The sequence below is a fragment of the Taudactylus pleione genome, unplaced genomic scaffold (assembly GCF_031769625.1).
Source record: "Taudactylus pleione unplaced genomic scaffold, aTauple2 ptg000533l, whole genome shotgun sequence".
NCBI classification, from domain to species: domain Eukaryota; kingdom Metazoa; phylum Chordata; class Amphibia; order Anura; family Myobatrachidae; genus Taudactylus; species Taudactylus pleione.
Window position 1 is genome coordinate 4,348,921 of NW_028284935.1, and position 22,605 is coordinate 4,371,525.

Below are 22,605 nucleotides of genomic sequence, written 5' to 3' on the forward strand. Positions count from 1 at the left end.
CAGCTGTTAGCGCATTGGTTCTGAACGATCACATGATCTCCATGTCCCAGTAACTTATGTTCACATCAAAAGCTCGTTTAAACAATTAACAACTGTATTTAGCATATAGGCTTCTACTCAGGCTGTACTATTATATACCTCAGCAGCGTAACTGCGGACCCTGCAGCCCCCGCGGGGGCGCCGGGGGCTATTGCTTCGCCACCTCAACTGTGAGCGCTGGCCTCTGAAGCAATCAGAGGTTAAGGAAGCCTCCGATCGCTTCAGAGGCCAGTGTTCCCAGTGATGCAGTGCACGGGTGACGTCATGACATCACCCGCGACGTGTGGAGCCTGCGCACCCGCTCCTGCTTGATCAAGTTAGATCCAGTCAGCACAGCAGTGGGAGCAACAGCCCGGACGATGGCCGCGTGGAGTCAGGTAAGTACTGGGATCAGGTAAGTACCACTCACACCAATGTCACTGTGTGCCCTGTGCACAGACTACTATGTAACCTCTCCTATTCATCCACCACTCACACCAATGTCACTGTGTGCCCTGTGCACAGACTGCTATGTAACCTCTCCTATTCACCTACCATAAAGGAAGTTAGGCAGGCACTCACACCAATGTCACTGTGTGCTCTGTGCACAGACTGCTATGTAACCTCTCCTATTCACCTACCACTCACACCAATGTCACTGTGTGCCCTGTGCACAGACTGCTATGTAACCTCTCCTATTCACCTACCACTCACACCAATGTCACTATGTGCCCTGTGCACAGGCTGCTATGTAACCTCTCCTATTCATCCACCACTCACACCAATGTCACTGTGTGCCCTATGCACAGACTGCTATGTAACCTATCCTATTCACCTACCACTCACACCAATGTCACTGTGTGCCCTGTGCACAGGCTGCTATGTAGCCTCTCCTATTCATCCACCACTCACACCAATGTCAATGTGTGCCCTGTGCACAGGCTGCTATGTAGCCTCTCCTATTCACCCACCTCTCGCACCAATGTCACTGTGTGTCCTGTGCACAGACTGCTATGTAGCCTCTCCTATTCACCCACCACTCACACCAATGTCACTGTGTGCCCTGTGCACAGACTGCTATGTAACCTCTCCTATTCACCCACCTCTTACACCAATGTCACTGTGTACCCTGTGCACAGACTGCTATGTAACCTCTCCTATTCACCTACCACTCACACCAATGTTACTGTGTGCCCTGTGCACAGGCTGCTATGTAGCCTCTCCTATTCACCCACCTCTCACACCAATGTCACTGTGTGCCCTGTGCACAGACTGCTATGTAACCTCTCCTATTCACCCACCACTCACACCAATGTCACTGTGTGCCCTGTGCACAGGCTGCTATGTAGCCTCTCCTATTCACCCACCACTCACACCAATGTCACTGTGTGCCCTGTGCACAGACTGCTATGTAACCTCTCCTATTCACCCACCTCTTACACCAATGTCACTGTGTGCCCTGTGCACAGACTGCTATGTAACATCTCCTATTCACCTACCACTCACACCAATGTTACTGTGTGCCCTGTGCACAGGCTGCTATGTAGCCTCTCCTATTCACCCACCTCTCACACCAATGTCACTGTGTGCCCTGTGCACAGACTGCTATGTAACCTCTCCTATTCACCCACCACTCACACCAATGTCACTGTGTGCCCTGTGCACAGGCTGCTATGTAGCCTCTCCTATTCACCCACCTCTAACACCAATGTCACTGTGTGCCCTGTGGACAGACTGCTATGTAACCTCTCCTATTCACCCACCTCTCACACCAATGTCACCGTGTGCCCTGTGTACAGACTGCTATGTAACCTCTCCTATTCACCTACCACTCACACCAATGTCACTGTGTGCCCTGTGCACAGACTGCTATGTAACCTATCCTATTCACCCACCACTCACACCAATATCACTGTGTGTCCTGTGCACAGACTGCTATGTAACCTCTCCTATTCACCTACCACTCACACCAATGTCACTGTGTGCCCTGTGCACAGGCTGCTATGTAGTCTCTCCTATTCACCCACCTCTAACACCAATGTCACTGTGTGCCCTGTGCACAGGCTGCTATGTAGCCTCTCCTATTCACCCACCTCTCACACCAATGTCACTGTGTGCCCTGTGCACAGACTGCTATGTAACCTCTCCTATTCACCTACCACTCACACCAATGTCACTGTGTGCCCTGTGCACAGACTGCTATGTAACCTCTCCTATTCACCCACCACTCACACCAATGTCACTGTGTGCCCTGTGCACAGACTGCTAAGTAGCCTACCCTATTCACCAACCACTCACACCAATGTCACTGTGTGCCCTGTGCACAGACTGCTATGTAGCCTGCCCTATTCACCAACCACTCACACCAATGTCACTGTGTGCCCTGTGCACAGACTGCTATGTAACCTATCCTATTCACCCACCACTCACACCAATGTCACTGTGTGCCCAGTGCACAGACTGCTATGTAACCTATCCTATTCACCCACCACTCACACCAATGTCACTGTGTGCCCTGTGCACAGACTGCTTTGTAGCCTGTCCTATTCACCCACCACTCACACCAATGTCACTGTGTGCCCTGTGCACAGACTACTATGTAACCTATCCTATTCACCCACCTCTAACACCAATGTCACTGTGTGCCCTGTGCACAGGCTGCTATGTAGCCTCTCCTATTCACCCACCTCTCACACCAATGTCACTGTGTGCCCTGTGCACAGACTGCTATGTATCCTCTCCTATTCACCTACCACTCACACCAATGTCACTGTGTGCCCTGTTCACAGGCTGCTATGTAGCCTCTCCTATTCACCCACCTCACACACCAATGTCACTGTGTGCCCTGTGCACAGACTGCTATGTAACCTCTCCTATTCGCCTACCACTCACACCAATGTCACTGTGTGCCCTGTGCACAGACTGCTATGTAACCTATCCTATTCACCCACCACTCACACCAATGTCACTGTGTGCCCTGTGCACAGGCTGCTATGTAGCCTCTCCTATTCACCCACCTCTCACACCAATGTCACTGTGTGCCCTGTGCACAGACTGCTATGTAACCTCTCCTAGTCACCTACCACTCACACCTATGTCACTGTGTGCCCTGTGCACAGACTGCTATGTAACCTCTCCTATTCACCCACCACTCACACCAATGTCACTGTGTGCCCTGTGCACAGACTGCTATGTAACCTATCCTATTCACCTACCACTCACACCAATGTCACTGTGTGCCCTGTGCACAGGCTGCTATGTAGCCTCTCCTATTCATCCACCACTCACACCAATATCACTGTGTGCCCTGTGCACAGGCTGCTATGTAGCCTCTCCTATTCACCCACCTCTCACACCAATGTCACTGTGTGCCCTGTGCACAGACTGCTATGTAACCTCTCCTATTCACCTACCACTCACACCAATGTCACTGTGTGCCCTGTGCACAGACTGCTATGTAACCTATCCTATTCACCCATTACTCACACCATTGTCACTGTGTGCCCTGTGCACAGGCTGCTATGTAGCCTCTCCTATTCACCCACCTCTAACACCAATGTCACTGTGTGCCCTGTGCACAGACTGCTATGTAACCTCTCCTATTCACCCACCTCTCACACCAATGTCACTGTGTGCCCTGTGCACAGACTGCTATGTAACCTCTCCTATTCACCTACCACTCACACCAATGTCACTGTGTGCCCTGTTCACAGGCTGCTATGTAGCCTCTCCTATTCACCCACCTCTCACACCAATATCACTGTGTGCCCTGTGCACAGACTGCTATGTAACCTCTCCTATTCACCTACCACTCACACCAATGTCACTGTGTGCCCTGTGCACAGACTGCTATGTAACCTCTGCTTGTCACCTACCACTCACACCTATGTCACTGTGTGCCCTGTGCACAGACTACTATGTAACCTATACTATTCATCCACCACTCACACCAATGTCACTGTGTGCCCTGTGCCCAGACTGCTATGTAACCTCTCCTATTCACCTACCACTCACACCAATGTCACTGTGTGCCCTGTGCACAGGCTGCTATGTAGCCTCTCCTATTCACCCACCTCTCACACCAATGTCACTGTGTGCCCTGTGCATAGACTGCTATGTAGCCTCTCCTATTCACCCACCACTCACACCAATGTCACTGTGTGCCCTGTGCACAGACTACTATGTAACCTCTCCTATTCACCCACCACTCACACCAATGTCACTGTGTGTCCTGTGCACAGACTGCTATGTAACCTCTCCTATTCACCCACCACTCACACCAATGTCACTGTGTGCCCTGTGCACAGACTGCTATGCATCCTATCCTATTCACCCACCACTCACACCAATGTCACTGTGTGCCCTGTGCACAGACTGCTATGTAGCCTCTCCTAGTCACCTACCACTCACACCTATGTCACTGTGTGCCCTGTGCACAGACTACTATGTAACCTATACTATTCATCCACCACTCACACCAATGTCACTGTGTGCCCTGTGCACAGACTGCTATGTAACCTCTCCTATTCACCCACCTCTCACACCAATGTCACTGTGTGCCCTGTGCACAGACTGCTATGTAACCTCTCCTATTCTCCCACCACTCACACCAATGTCACTGTGTGCCCTGTGCACAGACTGCTATGTAACCTCTCCTATTCACCCACCTCTCACACCAATGTCACTGTGTGCCCTGTGCACAGACTGCTATGTAACCTCTCCTATTCACCCACTTCTCACACCATTGTCACTGTGTGACCTGTGCACAGACTGCTATGTAGCCTATCCTATTCACCTACCACTCACACCAATGTCACTGTGTGCCCTGTGCACAGGCTGCTATGTAGCCTCTCCTATTCATCCACCTCTCACACCAATGTCACTGTGTGCCCTGTGCACAGACTGCTATGTAACCTCTCCTATTCACCCACCACTCACACCAATGTCACTGTGTGCCCTGTGCATAGACTGCTATGTAACCTATCCTATTCACCCACCACTCACACCAATGTCACTGTGTGCCCTGTGCACAGGCTGCTATGTAGCCTCTCCTATTCATCCACCTCTCACACCAATGTCACTGTGTGCCCTGTGCACAGACTGCTATGTAACCTCTCCTATTCACCCACCACTCACACCAATGTCACTGTGTGCCCTGTGCACAGACTGCTATGTAGCCTCTCCTATTCACCCACCTCTCACACCAATGTCACTGTGTGCCCTGTGCACAGACTGCTATGTAACCTCTCCTATTCACCCACCTCTCACACCAATGCCACTGTGTGCCCTGTGCACAAACTGCTATGTAACCTCTCCTATTCACCCACCTCTCACACCAATGCAACTGTGTGCCCTGTGCACAGACTGCTATGTAACCTATCCTATTCAAAGCACCTCTCCTCCCACCCCTTACCGGCCGCGCGCATTGTGCCACACCTATATCTTGTATTGCTGGTGGCAATAAATGTCGTTTTTGTTATCGCTCAGCTTAAATTTGACAGATCGTGATGAAACAAAGTGCAGGTTATTTCTAGTAGTTCCCACTACACAATGATGCAGCTTTCATGGAAATCTGTTCAGTACTTTTTGCACCAACTTGGAACAAACAACACAAAGTATTTATTATATTAGTATAGATATATAGTAACTGTGGTGCTATCCAAACTTTTCCTAAATTGTTCTAAAACTACGACCGCTAAAAATCTAATTGGTGCCTGTGGGTAATAGCACCGAAACATTGGGCCAATCAGCATGCTTTGCAAGTTTTCAGTTTTTTCCCTTTTTATATAAAGTCTACAACGGAAGAGGTAAAAAAAAAAAAAAAAACAGATATTGTTTCGTCGAAGGTGAATTTGCAGGCGAACGGCAACACTAAGCAATTCTACCGTGGAAAGTTGTTTTGAAACTATGCTGGAATCTTTATTGATTGATGTTAATTTCAAGAGGTTACACAGCAATCGCAGCGCAATAAACAAGCCCACGTTGGGAGGAGGATTAAATGAGATCTCTTACAAAGTACACATCTGAAGTCTGAGGGGAGAGGAACAGCAGGAACAGAGGTGACAACGCTTCATCTCCTGGCGTACAGTGACTCACATTGTAAGCGATTGAGACAATCCCATTACTCTTTAAACAGACTTCCTCAGTACACCTGGCTAATTCATGTATGCTGTCCGTGATCAATATTGATCTATCCTTACATCTGTATTACACAGGAACCTGGCAGACTGTACTCTGGGGAATGCAGTGATTGACATCTCTCGTCTGAGAGAGCTGAACTGGGGAGCACAAAGCATTTATATTAATGCCGCACTCATAATAAGCACTCCGCTAACGAGGCAGCAACAACTAGTGTCCCGCTATAAATCACATCACCATTTAAAAATGATAAAGAAAAAAATAAAACAGTGTTCTGCCTGCTATCAGCTGTGATGCTTTATCTCAAGTTCCCGTGTAATAAATTCCAGCGGTATGCGGCATGTAATATTCCTCTCCCTAATTTACTGTACCTTTAATCTGACGCAGAGGTAGGAAAACTGGCAGCGTCATTTTAAAAGAAGACCGGACTGCTTAAGAATCAACCGCAGAGTTTGTATACTAGCGTTAGATCAAAAGTAACATGACATACCTTAATGTTACTGTGTGGAGTTTGTATATTCTCCCTGTGCTGGCGTGGGTTTCCTCCTGGGGCTCCGGTTTCCACCCACACTCCAAAAATATACTGGTAGGTTAAGTGGCTCCCAACAAAAATTAACCCTATGTGTATGTGTGTGAGTATGTGATAGGGAATATAGAGTGTAAGCTCCACTGGGGAAGGGACTGATGTGAATGGACTAATATTCTCTGTAAAGCGCAATCCATGGCCCTTGAAAAGGGATAAAGTGGAGATTGATAAATTACCAACCACTCAGCTCCTAAGTGTCACTTTACAGGCTGTATTTTAAAAATGGAAGATGGGGCTGATTGGTTGGTACTTTCTCACTCTTCACTTTATAATTTTTCAAGGCTTAGTACGTCTCCCCCTTAAACTTAAAATAGTAGAGTCAGCTTAAATAATAGAAAATGACTTCTGTGTGCTGTAAATATGTGAAACGGGATGTAGTTTATATCCCGGCATGCGGGATAACGGCAATCAGTGAGCGGCCGTCGGTATCTCAATCCCTGTAGGGATGCTGTTATCGGGATTCTGAACGCCGGGATTCCGAACACCGGCATCCTGTACCCAACCCATGTGAAACATATTTGTGTTAAATCCTTAAAGAAATTAAGAAAAAAATAAATAAATAAATGATTTTTCTAATTTTCCAGGGGACATTTTGCAGATAAATTCTACTCTTTTAGTAAAATTGATATGTTCAGGCTGATAGACGCATCAGTGGCCCTTCTATAGCCAGATAGGGGTATTCCTGTAATACGGTGGAATACTGTATTCCACATGGCTGTGCAGGGTTGGACTGGTCCACAGGGGTACAGGGAAAATCCCCGGTGGGCCCCACTGCCTGTGGGCCCACCCCCTCCTCTCTGTGTCAGGTTCCAGATCTCAAATTATAGATTGTTACTCTATTAGATGGTCAGATACCTGGTGGAGCAGGACCACTGATCAGCATGGGGGCTTGGTTCCCTTCTATAGAAACTACACCAAGATTTGCCTAATGGTAAGCCAAGTATCTGTGGTGGCTGGCCACACCCCCACTGGTGGATGACCACACCCCTTAAGCATGGGCCCCGGTGGGCCCTTCATGTCCCAGTCCGGCACTGTGGCTGTGTTATGTATCCTGTAGGTCAAAGATTGCAGACACTACACTCAATGCTTAGCGGAGCATTGGGCTGCCATAGAGGAATGAAAATTAGTGGCGTCCATAGGCTGTAAATCAGGGAGAAGCAAGAGCCATATTACGTGATGATACATGGCAGCAAAGATTTGATTTGTTGAGGCTCAATCACATTCTCCTTGGTTCTGTGGCTGAAAGAGCATTTTGTATTTTCCTCGGCCTGGGAACTGCTCAGCGCCCATAGGTAATAAATCACCAACTAGCAGCCATTGTTTAATAGCTACTCGGCTTCACATAAGAGGATGTGTAAAATTAGATCACTTCACATCAAGGCAACTCTATTCCGTAACAAGGGGAAGAAAACCTTTGTCACCAGATAGTGATGAGTTATGAACTCTGTCCCCCATTATTGCCACCACTCATGGGCGCATGATGTTCCTGGCTGCAAGGTATTAAACACCCTTCCTGCTCCGGCTCCAGTGCTGCAACGCGGGCTAATATAATCCCAATAACAGATGCTGACACAGGGAACAGTACTTGCTGCTGCTAAGGTTTTGTCTTCAGTATAACGAAATCACGTACAGTGACTTGCAAAAGAATGCAACCCCCTAAAAAGAGTCAACAGATTTGTCTGTATTACAAATGTCTTTTACTCAGGTTCTTCCAGGCAGTATTTGTATTGCCATCCAGTACACTTTAATGCTCATCATTATTTGTCCACAGTAAAAAAATTAAAAAATGCTACGTGCATAAGTATTCAACCCCATGTATTGTGGAAGCTCCAAGTTTACACAGCTGAAAGATTTGGACCTAACAATTAGCTTTCGATTAATTTCTGCCTGTGAAACAGCTTTTATAGATAAAATACCCCCTAGTTCCAATCACATCGGTCATACTGTGAATCTGAGGGAAAGCTGGAAATAATTATGAGGACCAAAGAGCATTCTAAGAGAATTAAAGACAAAGTTATAGGCATGCACAAGATAGCAAAAGGCTGCAAAATAATGTTCATAGGGTTGGATGTCCTAGGGGTCACTGTTGGATCCTTCGTGAGGAAATGGAACCTGCATAAATACCCCCCAGTCACTGCCTACACATGGCCGTCCCCCAAAACAGCATCAGAGGGATCCCACAGAGAGGCCAATTATCACATTGCCGGAGCTACAGAGCTCAGTGGCTGAGAGTGCAGGGAGGGCGCACCAGTCAAAACACATAAGGACCTCTGGAGTTTGCCAGAAAACATTAGCACGACCCAGCTAATATGCGGGATAAGGTTTAGTCCTCAGATGATCCAAAAATGGAGTTTTATGGAAAAAAAAAATCAAAACTCTACGTGTGGCACAAACCTAACACTGCCCAGTCCTCAGCAAACTGGGCTTCTAATCAAAATTAAAGGACCAATGGAGGGTGCACATTACAGGGAGATACTGTGGGGTACATTTACTAAAGTTAGAGTTTTTAGAAGTGAGTTTTAAAAGTGAAGTTGCCCAATTGAGAATCTGGGCAACATCACTTCTAAAACTCACTTCTGAAAACTCTCACTTTAGTAAATTTACCCCTGTAAAAAAACTTGCCCGCTAGAGGACTAAAGCTTCACCTTTCAGCAGGAGAGAGAGAGGGAGAGAGAATCAGAGGCCGTATTAGCTCTATCAGTGGTGTGCTCTGTATGCTTACCTCTGTGAGAGGGCACCACACCCGGAACTATGGGTCTCATTCAGACCCGCTCGCGAGCGCAGGACGCTCGCAAGCGGGTCGATGGTACCCAAATGCGCATGCGCGCGACGGAGGGAGCTCCGTCGTGCGCATGCGCGAGACCCGGATAGCGACAGCCAAGCTGGGAACGCCTACCGTCTGGGGCCGGCCCCACTGATCACTAGTGATGGCAGTGGGAGTGATTTTGGCTCTGATGGTCGTTGACCATCGCGACCATCATCATGGACGCTCGCATAAGCTGTGGGTGGTAACCCACAGCTATGCGAGCGTCCAAAAGGCCGCTCCAAATTTAAATAGGATGGCCCTGATTCAGAGCGAACGCTCTGGTCAGAGCGTCCGGCTCTGAATCAGGGCCTATGTCAGCACATTACAGTCGGCACAGAGATCTGAAGGCTGGCAAGATGACAATGCAAGCCCTACGTCAGATCAGAGATCTCTGCCTTTGATCTGGGGACGCCAGAACATCTAAATTTACTCCTGTCATAGCATTAACATCTCAATAAACGCGTCCCCCAGCAATCAGTCTGCAGTTATTCAGCCCTGGAGGAATGGGCAAAGTTTCCAGTATGTTTCAAAATATACAACCATTAAAACTTTGCACATTTTCTCTTAAACTATTAACTCGTGAAATTAATTTGCAACTAGAACTGTAATGAGATTTTGTCATTAAACACTAGAATAATGCCTCCATCTGTTCTCATGTTATTATTATTATTTATTATTACAAGCTATTAATGTAACCAATGTGTTGTGTGGAGTATAATCTACAATCCACTGTGATTCATCATACAGGGACAGTGTTAATTTTCTTATTTTTCTGAGGTGAAAGTCATGTCTTGTTAAACTTATATATTTCTAAGCGACAAGGAATGTATCACACAGATGTGCTGTATAGATTGCGGCTAATTGGATCTCCATTGCCATGGAATAATGTGGACGACAGACTTGTATAGCTAAAACATTGTGATAGACTAGCATTAAAGATAAAGGGGCCTATTCATCATCGAAGGCCACATGGCCTCCGGTGATGAAGTTTAGAACTCGCTGCGAGGGATACATTAGTATCCAACTCGCAGCGGGGGAAGCCTGACACCGAAAAGCCGTTGTCCCCGTGGAAAGTATCGCAGCTACTTCTCTAGCTGTGTTACTTACCTGCTCCCCGTCGTCCCGGCAACGTATGCATGACCTCGTGTCACGCATACGCACAGCTGCCGGGGAGCTGGTGAGGAGGCGGCGAAGGGATCTGCTCGGATCCCTTTTCGCATCCCCGGAACTCCTTCCCATAGGAAGGAGCAGGTATCCGAGAACAAGCGCCGTCTGAAGATGGCGTGAGTTTGCTGAATACCGGGGGGGTCCGATAGGACCCCTAATGATGAATGGCGCGGTAACTTAAAAATGCGGAAACTAGCTTTTAACTATTTACAGTTGCTCAGTGTCATGCATTGCCATGGCAACCACAGTTGCATGATATATGGCATTACATGGGGAGTTCCACGACTGACTGGCTCTCACCTAGGGATCGTGTTTATGAAGAACAAACCAAGTCCTTCTATTGGCGTGACATATTTTTGAAGTGCCAACCAAATCCTTTTAATGCCTCCCGTGGGGAGAGGACGGGCTACAATTATTCAAATCTTTTAGAATCTAGTCATATTCTAAAAGATTCCCAGTATTATATTCCCATCCTACCTATTTCAGTAGGAAGTGAGCAGGATGCAGAGGATCCTTCCACTCTTCCAAGGTTCAGTTGACTACCCGAAAAATCGGGAGTCACCCAGACCTTCTAGGAGAGTAGATCAGTATATTATATATATATATATATATATATATATTGTAGTGTATGCAATGCGGGATGGTATAGTGCTGTGGTACATGCAATGCATGATGGTAGAGACAGTTTTCTGCCTTGGAACATGCAATCCATTAGGTAGTTTTAGACTGTAGGGCATGCAATACATGATCGTAGGTGCAGGTTTCTGCTACAGGGCATGCAATGCATAATAGTAGCAGGGCCGCTATTAGAAGGGGCACGTGCCCCGGACGCCGGATTTGAGGGGGCGCCGAGTAGACGGTTGGAGACAGTGCCGGACTGGCCATCTGTATGTTCTGGCAAATGCCAGAAGGGCCGATGGCCAGATGGGCCAGTCCAGCCAGTGCCGCCGATGTTGGCCCGGGAGGCAGCGGATGTGGATTTGGAGCCACATGCCCACACCAGCAGGCAGCCATCCGCAGCCCTTGAGAGACAACATAATATTCTTTTAGGCAAAGCCTTCCATAAATTGTATATATTTATCTGTAACTATTGCATGGCTTTTCTCTATTGCATTTATATATTCTGCATAATTAGCAACACGGGTAGGATACTTTTCCCTCAATTCTTTAACAAATTGCAAATGCTGTCTGTGTCCTGCTACATAGATCTGCATATCTATTGGTTACAAAGGTATTGGGATGCAAGGAACATGTACGTGTGTACTGTTCTCTGGGGACTCAGAACAATTACAATATCTGCACCTGAAAGCAGAAAGATGTATCATGCAAACTGTGAATTTTGTATAATTATTTGGAAATCGCTTGCAGCAATTATCTTTGCAGATGTTATTCGGTTTGAAAAATGGTTCATTTTAGTTTAAAATTGCCATAAAATACACCACTACCTGCTAAAAAAAAATATAGATAATTATAAGTAAATGTACTGCATATTTCTGGTAATTTACCCGTGGAAAAGGTTAGTAAATCGTCCAATATTGGACATTCATATTAAAGTAATATATATAGTTAGTAATTACAATACCATATATAATGAACATAATAATATACCTGAAATAAGGGAACACTTTGGAGCTGTTTTTGAATTGGGAGCAAAAACAGAAAAGTAACTGTGCATCTTGGTAAAACCGTGCTGCCCTGCAGGTGGGTGCTGCTTTCGTCTTCTGGCCAGTCCAATGATTGTGAGAGATTATTATAGAAAATATAACTTTGATTGCTACAATGTTTTTTATGCTCTTTACGCCTAAAGTGCTTTAGATAAACGTTATGCCTGTCCTGACAGTTTTCATGATCAATCATACACAAAGGGCCTGATTCAAAAGGATCGCAGTAGCGTTTACGCATGCAGTCTCACTGTGAAGATATGCTAATGAATGCAATCGCAATGCCATATGCAGTCTAACATAAGGACGCCCCTCTTACCTTCCACACATCCGTAATACTGCGAAACCGAAAAACATTGGTAACATGGAGTACCATCGCAGCCTCACGCTCACGTGCGCAAGGTCAGACCTTACTCAGAAATTGCTAACTTCATCGCACGCAGTGAGTACACAAGCTGCATATGGCATGGCAGTGCCTAATTTATGCACGCCCCTGTAACGGCGTTCAAGCGCAGTGGCACGCCTGCGTTTCGCCGACCACCCCCCCCATCACCACCCACAAACGCTACCACCTGTCAATCACTCTGCAATGACTCTGTTTAGTCACTACGATCACAGTCCCAATCGTAGTGGAGTGTTCGCACACGCGCACTGTGATGCTTGCGCACAATGCAACAATCGGCCGATTGTGTAGGTAATCGCAGTTGCGATGCTGGCTGATTCAGGCCCCTAGTATAAGGTAGGTAGGTACAATGATGCTGATGGCGTGTAGTATTTAGGTGCTAGCGCTTCCAATAAGCGGCTGTCTCGGCAAGCTCAGTTGTACAATAGGATAAGTTTTACCACTTTATTAACGCAGCGGCAAGAGACCTCTTCAGTGTGTTCCCTGCCTTATGCGCATACAAAGCATTGAGCTGGAGCTGGGCATTGCTGACAAGCACGTCATATATATTTATTCTATGGCTATTGTTTCGTTTTTGCCGTGGCAGCTTTTATTTTATTTATGATGAGTCTGATGTTATGTGAATGAGACAAGGGAGTTGAGGAAGGGTCAGAGGGGCAGCAGCCGGAGACGGTATAGTGGGCCTGATTCAGACCCGGTTACAAGCGCTGTTTGCCCACTGGGCATGCGCACGACAGAGCCGGCTCCATCGTGCGCATGCGCGAGATCCGGCTAGCGACGGGTGCTCCATCAATCCGGGTCTCGCACCAAAGGGGGCGAGTTGTCGATGGTGAGTGACAGCTCGCCCGGTTTGGTGGGCGGGCCAGGGGGGGGGGCGGCCAAATACAGGCGTTCCCAATGGAACGCTTGCCTTTTAGGGCGGCCCCACTGGCATCACCAATGATGTCAGTGGGAGAGCTTCCGGCTCTGTTAGAGCCAAAAGCTCTCTGGGGCTTGCGGCCACGAGACCCTACCACAAGGGTCTCGTTGCAAGCCGATGGTCGCGATGGTCAAGACCATCAACCTGGCCGTCGCTATAGGAGGCCGCTCCAAAAAAAAAAAAAAAACGCCCTGATTCAGAGCGAGCACTCTTTCAGAGCGTCCGGCTCTGAATCAGGCCCAGTGTACCCATGGATTCTCCATTACCAGGACTGGTTTTCTATGTTACCATGTGTCCTATGCAATCCTGAGATGGCATTCATTAAAGCATAGTTGTCTACTCTCTCTCGGAACCTGCAGGAGGCTTCCAATTTTTTCAGGTAGTCCACTGCACCCCTGGAAGAGTAGGTATTCCTCCCGGGCCGGCACTGCAGAGCAATAAAAATCACAGGGAAAATGGCGGCGGCCATTTTCCCAGTGACTTGAGCATGCACAGTAGAGCTGTCCCCGGGAAGAAGGAGTGGGAGCCATTTTCCCAGAGACCCGCACGTGCGCTGTAGATTTTGGCATCAAGCCAGCATCTACTGCTTTGGCAGAGAGGAGGGGACCTGTACTCAGTGTCGGACTAGGGCAGGAAGGGCACCACCAGGGAATGTAGTGGTAGGGGCCCAAACCTAAGAGGTGTGGCCAGCCACCAGAGGGGGGTGTGGACAGCCACAAGAGAGGGACTTGGACCTCCATTAGAGACATACTTGCCTACACTCCCGGAAGTCGCAGGAGGCTCACGATTTTTCGGGTCCCCCCCCTCCCCCCCCGCACCCCTGGAAGAGTAGGCAGATCTCCCGCATCATGCCAACTACCTAGTGAAGTGGGCAGGTAGGGGAGATATTACGGGGAAATTGTGGGTCCGTAGGGAGGGGGAGGGGTTAAAATAGGTCCTAATCGCCTAATGACGTTTACAGTCCGGCCCCGCCCCCCCGAACCATCCCGGAGAGGAGTTTTAAAATTTCTGTAAGTATGATTAGAGAGCACATGCAAAGATCCCACTTAGTTTGGCAGGAGGGCAAATGTTGTTGTAGTTTCCCTAGAAACAATCCAGGCACCCAACTTCATCCATGATTCTGCTCCACCCCTGGGGTGGGACCATCAAGCAGTAGTGCCTACCGGGGATTTCCCCTGCATCCCTGTGGGCCAGTCCAACTCTAACAGTACTGAGGGCCAGATTCATTAAGGATCGCTATTGCTAAAGCGTACGCGGATGGATGATTGTTGCGCATGTGTATGCATCGCATTGCGCATGCGCGAAGGCACTTCTATGATCACACAGACCACGGAGAGCCAAAGCAGAATGATTGACAAGCAGTCAGCGTTTGGGGGTGGTGAGGGGGGAATGGTTGGAGAAACGCAGGTGTGTCTGACCGTTTAAACGCCGTTGGTTGGGCGTGCATAAATTAGACAGTGCATACGCAGCTTGAGAGCCCACTGCTTGCAACGAGGTTAGCAATTTCTAATTAAGGTCAGGACTGCTGTAATTCTGCGTGTGGGGCCAATGGTACTCGATGTTACCGATGCTTATGGATGTTTGAATGGTATTATGGATATGAGATAGCAGTAGTGGGGTGCAGTGGGCTATATGGTGGCAGTGCGACGGCATTGCGATTGCAATCATTAGCATATTTTCGCAGCAGACCGACGTGCGATTACGGAGCTGTGATCACAATAGCCATCCTTAATGAATCAGGCCCTGAGTCTGCACACGCACCCTGTCCTCTCATTAAAATGCCCCTGGGCCTTCCGATTAGCTTCAGTATCCTCATCCCTCAGTGAAAAACTGTGGGTGGGGATTTTCACCTTTTCCCGGACTGTCCGTCAGTATAGCACACGTGCAGGGAGACGGGAGACCCTGCACATGTGCACGTAACTGAGACACTTGTCTCCACTTTTGCTCGAGATCACGGATCGCAGTGGGAGGGGACGTGGCCAACTTGGGGAGGTGTGGCCGGACCCCCTCCTTTACAAAAAGCACGGGGGGGGGGGGGGGGCGCTGGTTGATCACTCCCCTCAGCATATCACGCAGGGAGAGAGTGGACTGACTGCTGCTGCAGAAGCAGCGTGTGTGCTGGGTTGGGGAGAGAGGCAGCAGCAGTCAGTCCTCGTTCTCCCTGCCCAAAGTACCGAATTGGGAGCGGGGGCGAGGATGTTGGCTGCAGGACGCGGGCCCCCGTCTGGCCCCTCCAACAGGCCTGGGCCCGGGTGAAGATGTAAGTGGCGGTTAGTCCACACAGACAGTAACTTAACCAGGTGTCAGGTTTATTAACCAGGCAGAATACAGGTGGCTTCCAGACACAGGGTTACACATGTTATTTGTATGTTGGATGCAGCCTAGAGCCATTGGGCATGCTGGGCATTATAGTGCGCCAGATGGTAATGAGGCATACACCCTGGTGGTGTGTAGTGGTGTACTCCGTGATATAAGCGGTGGTGGTATAGGGTAACAGGGAGACCTTGTATGGCTCTATAACTGGGGAGAGTCTCAGGGACACGTCCGTGCAGTTAATGGAGACAGCCGCGTAGAGAAGTAGTACTAGTGTTGTAGCGCATTGCGGTGGTCAGACCTCCTAAATGATCCTCAACAGGGTCCTAGAGACCGGCGGCGCTACTTAAGTGGATGGAGGCAGCGCTTAGTGCTCCTCACCCAAAACCGCATGTGCGTGCGTGCGCCAGGGTTGGCTAACGTGATGCCAGGCTTGGATGTGGAGAGGGGCCCGTTACCAGGATTGCACTGCTATATACAGTAGACTCAGACATCAGAGTTCCCATGCCTCATGCAGCCATGTCAGAAGTCCATTACCCGGGCACCAAAGTGGTTTAAAGATCAAGCCCTTTTAATTTATTTCTCTATATTGGATCATTAGAGGGCACTGAGAACCTAATTACTCTATGAAGTCATCGGCAAGGGAAGCTGCAGCAACGGTTCTACTGAATTAATATCATACAAAGGAGCAAGTAAAGCTGTGGGCTAAATAATGACACCCACATTGCTTTGTAAATAGAATAAAATCTATCACACACAAAAGCATTATATAAATGCACCCATAAAATAAGAGCTGTTGCATTCTGGCTATGAACCTTATACCATCCACTGGAAATATATACATTATGTATGTGTGTATATAGCAGCACTTACATTCAGGGCCAGATTAACAATTGGGCGGATGGAGCTATTGCATACAATACAGTACTAGCCTACCCTCCCGATTTTTCGGATAACCCCCTGCACCCCTCTAAGGGTAGGCACTTCTCCTGCATTCTGCCCTAGTGAAGTGGGCAGAATGGAGACAATATTACCGGGGATCGGCGTGTCCGTACATTGGGGACGGGGCCTAATGACGTCATTTAGCCCGTCCCCTATATTAAATATCCAGTGTTCACGGTGAATTCCCACAAGGGGGCTGCCCCGCCCCGGACTCCGCCCACCTACTTCTCCTCCCCAGGCTTCTCCCAGGGAGAATTTATATGTCGGCAAGCATGAGCTACAGCCCCAGGCCTCCACATAAAAATAGGCCCATCATCATGACGGCACAATGATGACCAGCTGCCTAGCTGGCACACAGTCGGCCATAAATCATAGGTATTAAAATTGATTTTCTAGTTGTCTCAAAAAATAGCTGCATTTTTCTATTTCTATGTATTTACGGAGACAGTGCGGCTGATACTGTAGGGGTTATACATGCCCACGAGGAACTGGGCACACCCACAAGCACTGATCACAGCTTCTCCCCTGCGGGTACTTGTCTCAGGAGCTAAGGGGAGGACAGCCATCCTCCACTGTATCGCTCATATGCTGAAAACAAGATGGCGCTGTCTATGCGCAACTATAGTATCGGTAGCCATCTTAGTAAGGGAACAGAAGTTTCCCTTGAGCAGCCATATTGTTGGAGACTGCGCAGTTATTTCATATTTTACGAAAATATCCACCCATCAATTAACGTTATCTTGCAGGGACATCGGTTGGTGAGGCCACACTGTCCCTGTGAATCACATCCCAGCACAAACGAGGAGTCATTTACACGTTCGGCAGTGTCATTTGCCATTAAAACTTTGTAGATGGGCCGAGGCTGTGGAAATGCCTCCATAGACACAAAGCGATTATCTGAGGATGGCCGTAACCTACGGAGCCAAACTCCAAAAACCTGCACTAATCAGCCTTCTGCCGGTGGTATCGGAGATTTCTCCTGTATGAACTATTTCTACATATGAGCCCGACACATTAAAATGTAAGTAACATGGGGTTTGGTACTCCAGTATATGATCGTGAGGCCAGCTCCTTAATAGGCCCTTTTCTCCAGTGACAAAAAACAGCACAATTTTTTTTTTTTTAAATCCCCACGGCATGTGTGCTACACTCACCTGCGCCTGTGATAACGGCGTGCAGCATAAAGGGTTTCCCACACCACCCCTCTGCAGGGGGATCTGGTCAATATCCCGGCAAAGGAGATGCCGGCACTTAGAATGTCTGTCAGAATCCCTGTGCCGCAATCTCGATCGCCGACATCCCGACGGTAAATAGCAGGATTAGGGGGGACAGTTAGGGTTAGGCGCTAAGGAGGGAGAGTTGGGTGTAGGGTGCAGGGAGGGAGAGGTTAGGTTTAGGCACTAGGAGGGGAGGTTAGGTTTAGGCACCGGGGAGGGAGGGTTAAGGGCAAGGGTAGGAGATGGGTTAGGATACCTACCGATGGATGTCGGTATCTTAACCCTGTCGGCATGCTGGCGCCTGGATTTTGACTATCAAAATTCTGAACGCCGGCATCCCCTACCCAACCCTCTGATATACAGTATACGCATATGGGAAGACAGGCTTTTAGTGCCACTTGTAAAAAATAAAATGTAATAAATGAAACTTGAACAAAAATTATTTAAAAAAAAAACAAATTTAAAACCTTTAAAGTAACTTAAATATAAAGCTTTGTTCAAAAAACACCCTGAGATGGCCATAAAATAACAGGTATTGTGGCAGTACACGTATAATCGCATTACCTGTTAAATAAGGTTCGTTCTGCTCTGCCATGCCAATGTCATGTTGCACCAGGACCCTGACACCTCCTTACTGGGTGCGGTGCTGTTGTCTGCGGGCTGGTGCTGCTTTCAGGCCACCCGCCTCCAGGAGTGCTGTGTGGGGCTCCTCCAAACAAACTATAGGTGTGGGCTCTCAGTTTTCCAATAGTGGTCCCGTGACAAATGATGTCACTATGATGTCAGCGCTGGCACCAAATTTGTATCCAGTCTATTTAAACTGCTTCGGTGGCAGTGTGTATCAGTGGCAGAAAATTAGGTTCACGCCACTTACCGGGCCTGTTACCTAGTCCTCTGGTACTGCGTTCCACTTCCTCCTGACCTGCTTCAGTCTGTCCCCTGGTACCGCATTGCCCATCTGGTTATCGACCCATGCCGGGTGACCACGTTCCAGCTTGCCTTGCGGCGACCAGCTTAGCCTCACAGCCTGACACTACATTCTCCGGCTTTCTCCAGCCTGTACACAGGGAACCCAGCCAGAGGGCCGCAACCTGCGCCTCAGACGCAGTGAAATCCCTGGTGAAGACCACCAATACATTAGACTCCGCATCTCTGGGTCTGCGCCATCCTTTGTGTACTGAAAGCGGCCATAATTCCTGGTGAGAATTGTGACAGCTGAGTTGTTTTCAGCCATCACCCTTTTCTGCATAGAGAGAAGCAAAAGAATAATAATAATAATATTAATAATAAAAAAAAATAAAACCTTATGGCCTGTAAAACCTTTACACTTTGGCGATTGAGCCCTTTATTAAATGAGTCCCCTGTTTGCTTTGACCATATTTAGGGCCCTATTTATCAATATTATTATTACTAAAAAAAATGTGAAAAAGGAATTGGAGTAGTTTTCATGAAAAAACTACTCCAATCCCTTCAATTCACATATTTTCCCCATACTGTGATCTGCCTGAAACATACTACAAATCAATTGTAAAAAAAAAAATAAGTGGGAAAGCCCTGTGGTAATAACGGCATCCTCAGGTGGCACTTTCAGGGCTTTCCCCAGGTCCCCCGACCCCTGCTCTGTTCTGACAGGCAGAGCAGAGCCGGGAGCCGGCCACTGTGATCAGCTTTGTGGTCTATAGAGACCACAAGCTGATCACTAAAAAGAAAAAAAAAAAAGTTAAAATAACAAACACTTATCTGCATCCAGTGACCAGAGACTGGTGCTCCAGTGAGATCCTCTACCCGCGGCTCCGGTCAGCTGGTCTCCCGGCTCCTGCACTGTGACCCTGGTCAGCTTTCTATGCTGCATAGAGCAGCTGACCGGAGCCCCAGAGAGAGGACCTCACTGGAGCACTGATCACACAGAGGTAAGTGTAAGCAGAGCGGGTGGGGGGGAAGGGATCGCTGGCCCAGGGGTGAGGGGTGATCTTCTTAGGGCCACGCAGGGGAGGGATCACAGGGAGGGTTGTATTGGTGGCTCATGCGTAGAGGCAGAACTTTATCACAAGCTCTGTCCATGCAAGTGGTATTTGATACTGTATATTCCTGTGATATTTCCTAATCGCAGTGCGAATTTAGGCGAAAATATCACACTACAACCGCATTTGAAATGCGGATTGTAGTAAATAGGGACCTAAATCCCTTTAGTCTCCCCGTTTCCCCTATTTTCTCAGATGTGGCATTTTACAAAACTCATGGGTATATTTACTAAAGTGAAAGTTTTCAGAAGTTTAGTTGTTGCCCATAGCAACCAATCAGATTCTACTTAACATTTAACTAGTAGCACCTTCTAGAAAATAATAGCTAGAATCTGATTGGTTGCTATGGGCATCATCTCCACTTCTAAAAACTCTCACTTTAGTAAATATACCCCTGATAATAGACATTGTGGTCTATGGGCCTGATTCAGCAAGGAACGCACGCTAGCAGACGCACGCACCCGTCCGCTGCGAGAATATGCTAATCGATGCAGACGCCCAGCCCCATACTAAGCAGCCCATCTCCCTTTACTCACAGCCTGTAAACATCGGTAACATCGAGAACATCGGGTCCATTAGCATAATAGTGGTTGACCTCACCTGCCACAGGATTTTGTCCGCTACCTGTGTACAGCTTACGGTATGGCTGCGTATGCCGCCGCACTGCCTTAATTATGCACGCCCCTATAACAGCGTTATAACGCCTGCGTTCGCCTGACCACCCCCAGTCACCACCTAGAAACGGCACTACCTGTCAATCAGTATCGGAAGGGTCTGCGTGCACACTGCGTATAGTCTGCGTACCATAACCTGATTGCACTGGCAAGTTCGCGCAGTGCGATGCATTCGCATGCGCAGAGCAAAAGCATTGGCCAAGTGCGTGCATTCCTTACTGAACCAGGCCCTAAGTCTTGGGGGTAAGTGAGAGTTTTCAGAAGTGGAAATGTTGCCTATAGCAACCAATCAGATTGTAGCTACAGTATTATCTTCTAGAAGGTGCTAGTTAAATGTCAAGTAGAATCGGATTGGTTGCTATGGGCAACATCTCCACTTCTAAAAACTCTCAATTTAGTAAATAAGAAATATACGCCTTGGAGAGAGATAAAGTGGATGAAAATAAATTACCAACCAATCAGCTCCTGTCATTTTTCAAACAGCCTGTGAAGTGACAGGAGATGGTTGGTTGGTTGGTACTTTATCTCCATCCACTTCACCTCTGTTCAAGACTAACAGGGGTATTCCATATGGGTGCGATAACATCGTTTTTGCGTTAATATCGGAGGTATGACGTCATTATCGCAGGTTTTACTTTTACACCGTATTCTATTTCAAAGACTTATCGCAGTTTTGAAAAGTCTTTGATAAAAAACGGTGATAACTTTTCACCATTGTATAGGTGTCGAAAAAAAGTGCAGAATTGGGGTTTAGGGGTGCAGGCTTTAAAAAAATAGCCTGCACCCCTGGGAATGACATTTAAAAAAGAACTGTGTCAAAAAAAGTTTACAAAAAAAAAAGGGACACCCAAAAAAATTAATTTAAAAATTGGGGTGAAAAAAAAAATATAGGAAAAAATTGTTTAACAATAGGGAAATAGGTTCAGGGCTATTCTGCAAGTATGCGGAAGGTGTATTCTAGAATAGATTTATAGCGGCAGGTGTATTCTAGAATAGGCTATCAGCGGCAGGTGCACAAATGCAGAATTTTAAAAAACTTACTTTAGGGACTTAAAAATATGCTAGTACCCATTTTCATGTACCCCAAATTTGATGGGACCACTTAAAAAAACGAAAAAAATTAACCTAAGTGCTCTTCTGCATCACTTCTTCAATGTCGGGAAAAAAACACCTGCTGCGGCTATTTAAATCCCCGACTTCCAATTAAAGGCTAAAACGGGGGTACCCATAGTGTTCCCCCATGTTTTTACAACTTTAGGGGGGTCTTACAATTATTTTAAGGAAAAATTCGTAACTTTACGCAAATCCAACTTTGGAGTTTCCCATTTTCGTTAATTTTATATTGAATACGGGGATAAGCGGGAGCGCGCGCTATACCTTAACGCAGAAAAAAGCTCCGATATGAAACGTTAACTTCGACAATGAAGTTAACGTTTCATATTGAATACCCCAAGTCTATAGACCCAAGGGCGTTTCTAGAGAGGAGGGGGCCTGTGTGCAGTCTCCGACATGGGCCCCCTCCTCTCTGCCCGGCAGCCAGCTGCGCACTGAGCTGTGCGCGGCCAGCGCCGGAGTTATAGACTCTGGGCACTAGAGTGTGCCCAGAGTCTATAGTGTATGTACAGGTCACCGGGAAAATGACCGCAGCGGCCATTTTCCCTGTATTGCGCATGCGCAAACGACGGGAAAATGGCCACTGTGGCCATTTTCCAGTCGTTTTACTGCGCCGGACTCACCGCC

The 22,605-nt window shown here is 47.7% G+C and overlaps 1 protein-coding gene and 1 long non-coding RNA gene across 2 annotated transcripts in view; one reads left to right on the plus strand and one right to left on the minus strand.

The window, feature by feature from the left end:
* The window catches only part of GFRA4 (GDNF family receptor alpha 4), a 482,549-nt gene that overhangs the window by 388,487 nt on the left and 71,457 nt on the right, over positions 1–22,605 (plus strand). The gene's annotated exons all lie outside the window — the stretch shown is intronic.
* The window catches only part of LOC148501138 (uncharacterized), a 43,117-nt gene continuing 39,197 nt past the window's right edge, over positions 18,686–22,605 (minus strand). Inside the window, exon 3 of the long non-coding RNA XR_015870083.1 lies at positions 18,686–19,413. This is a non-coding gene — a long non-coding RNA (uncharacterized LOC148501138). The remainder of the gene's footprint in view (positions 19,414–22,605) is intronic.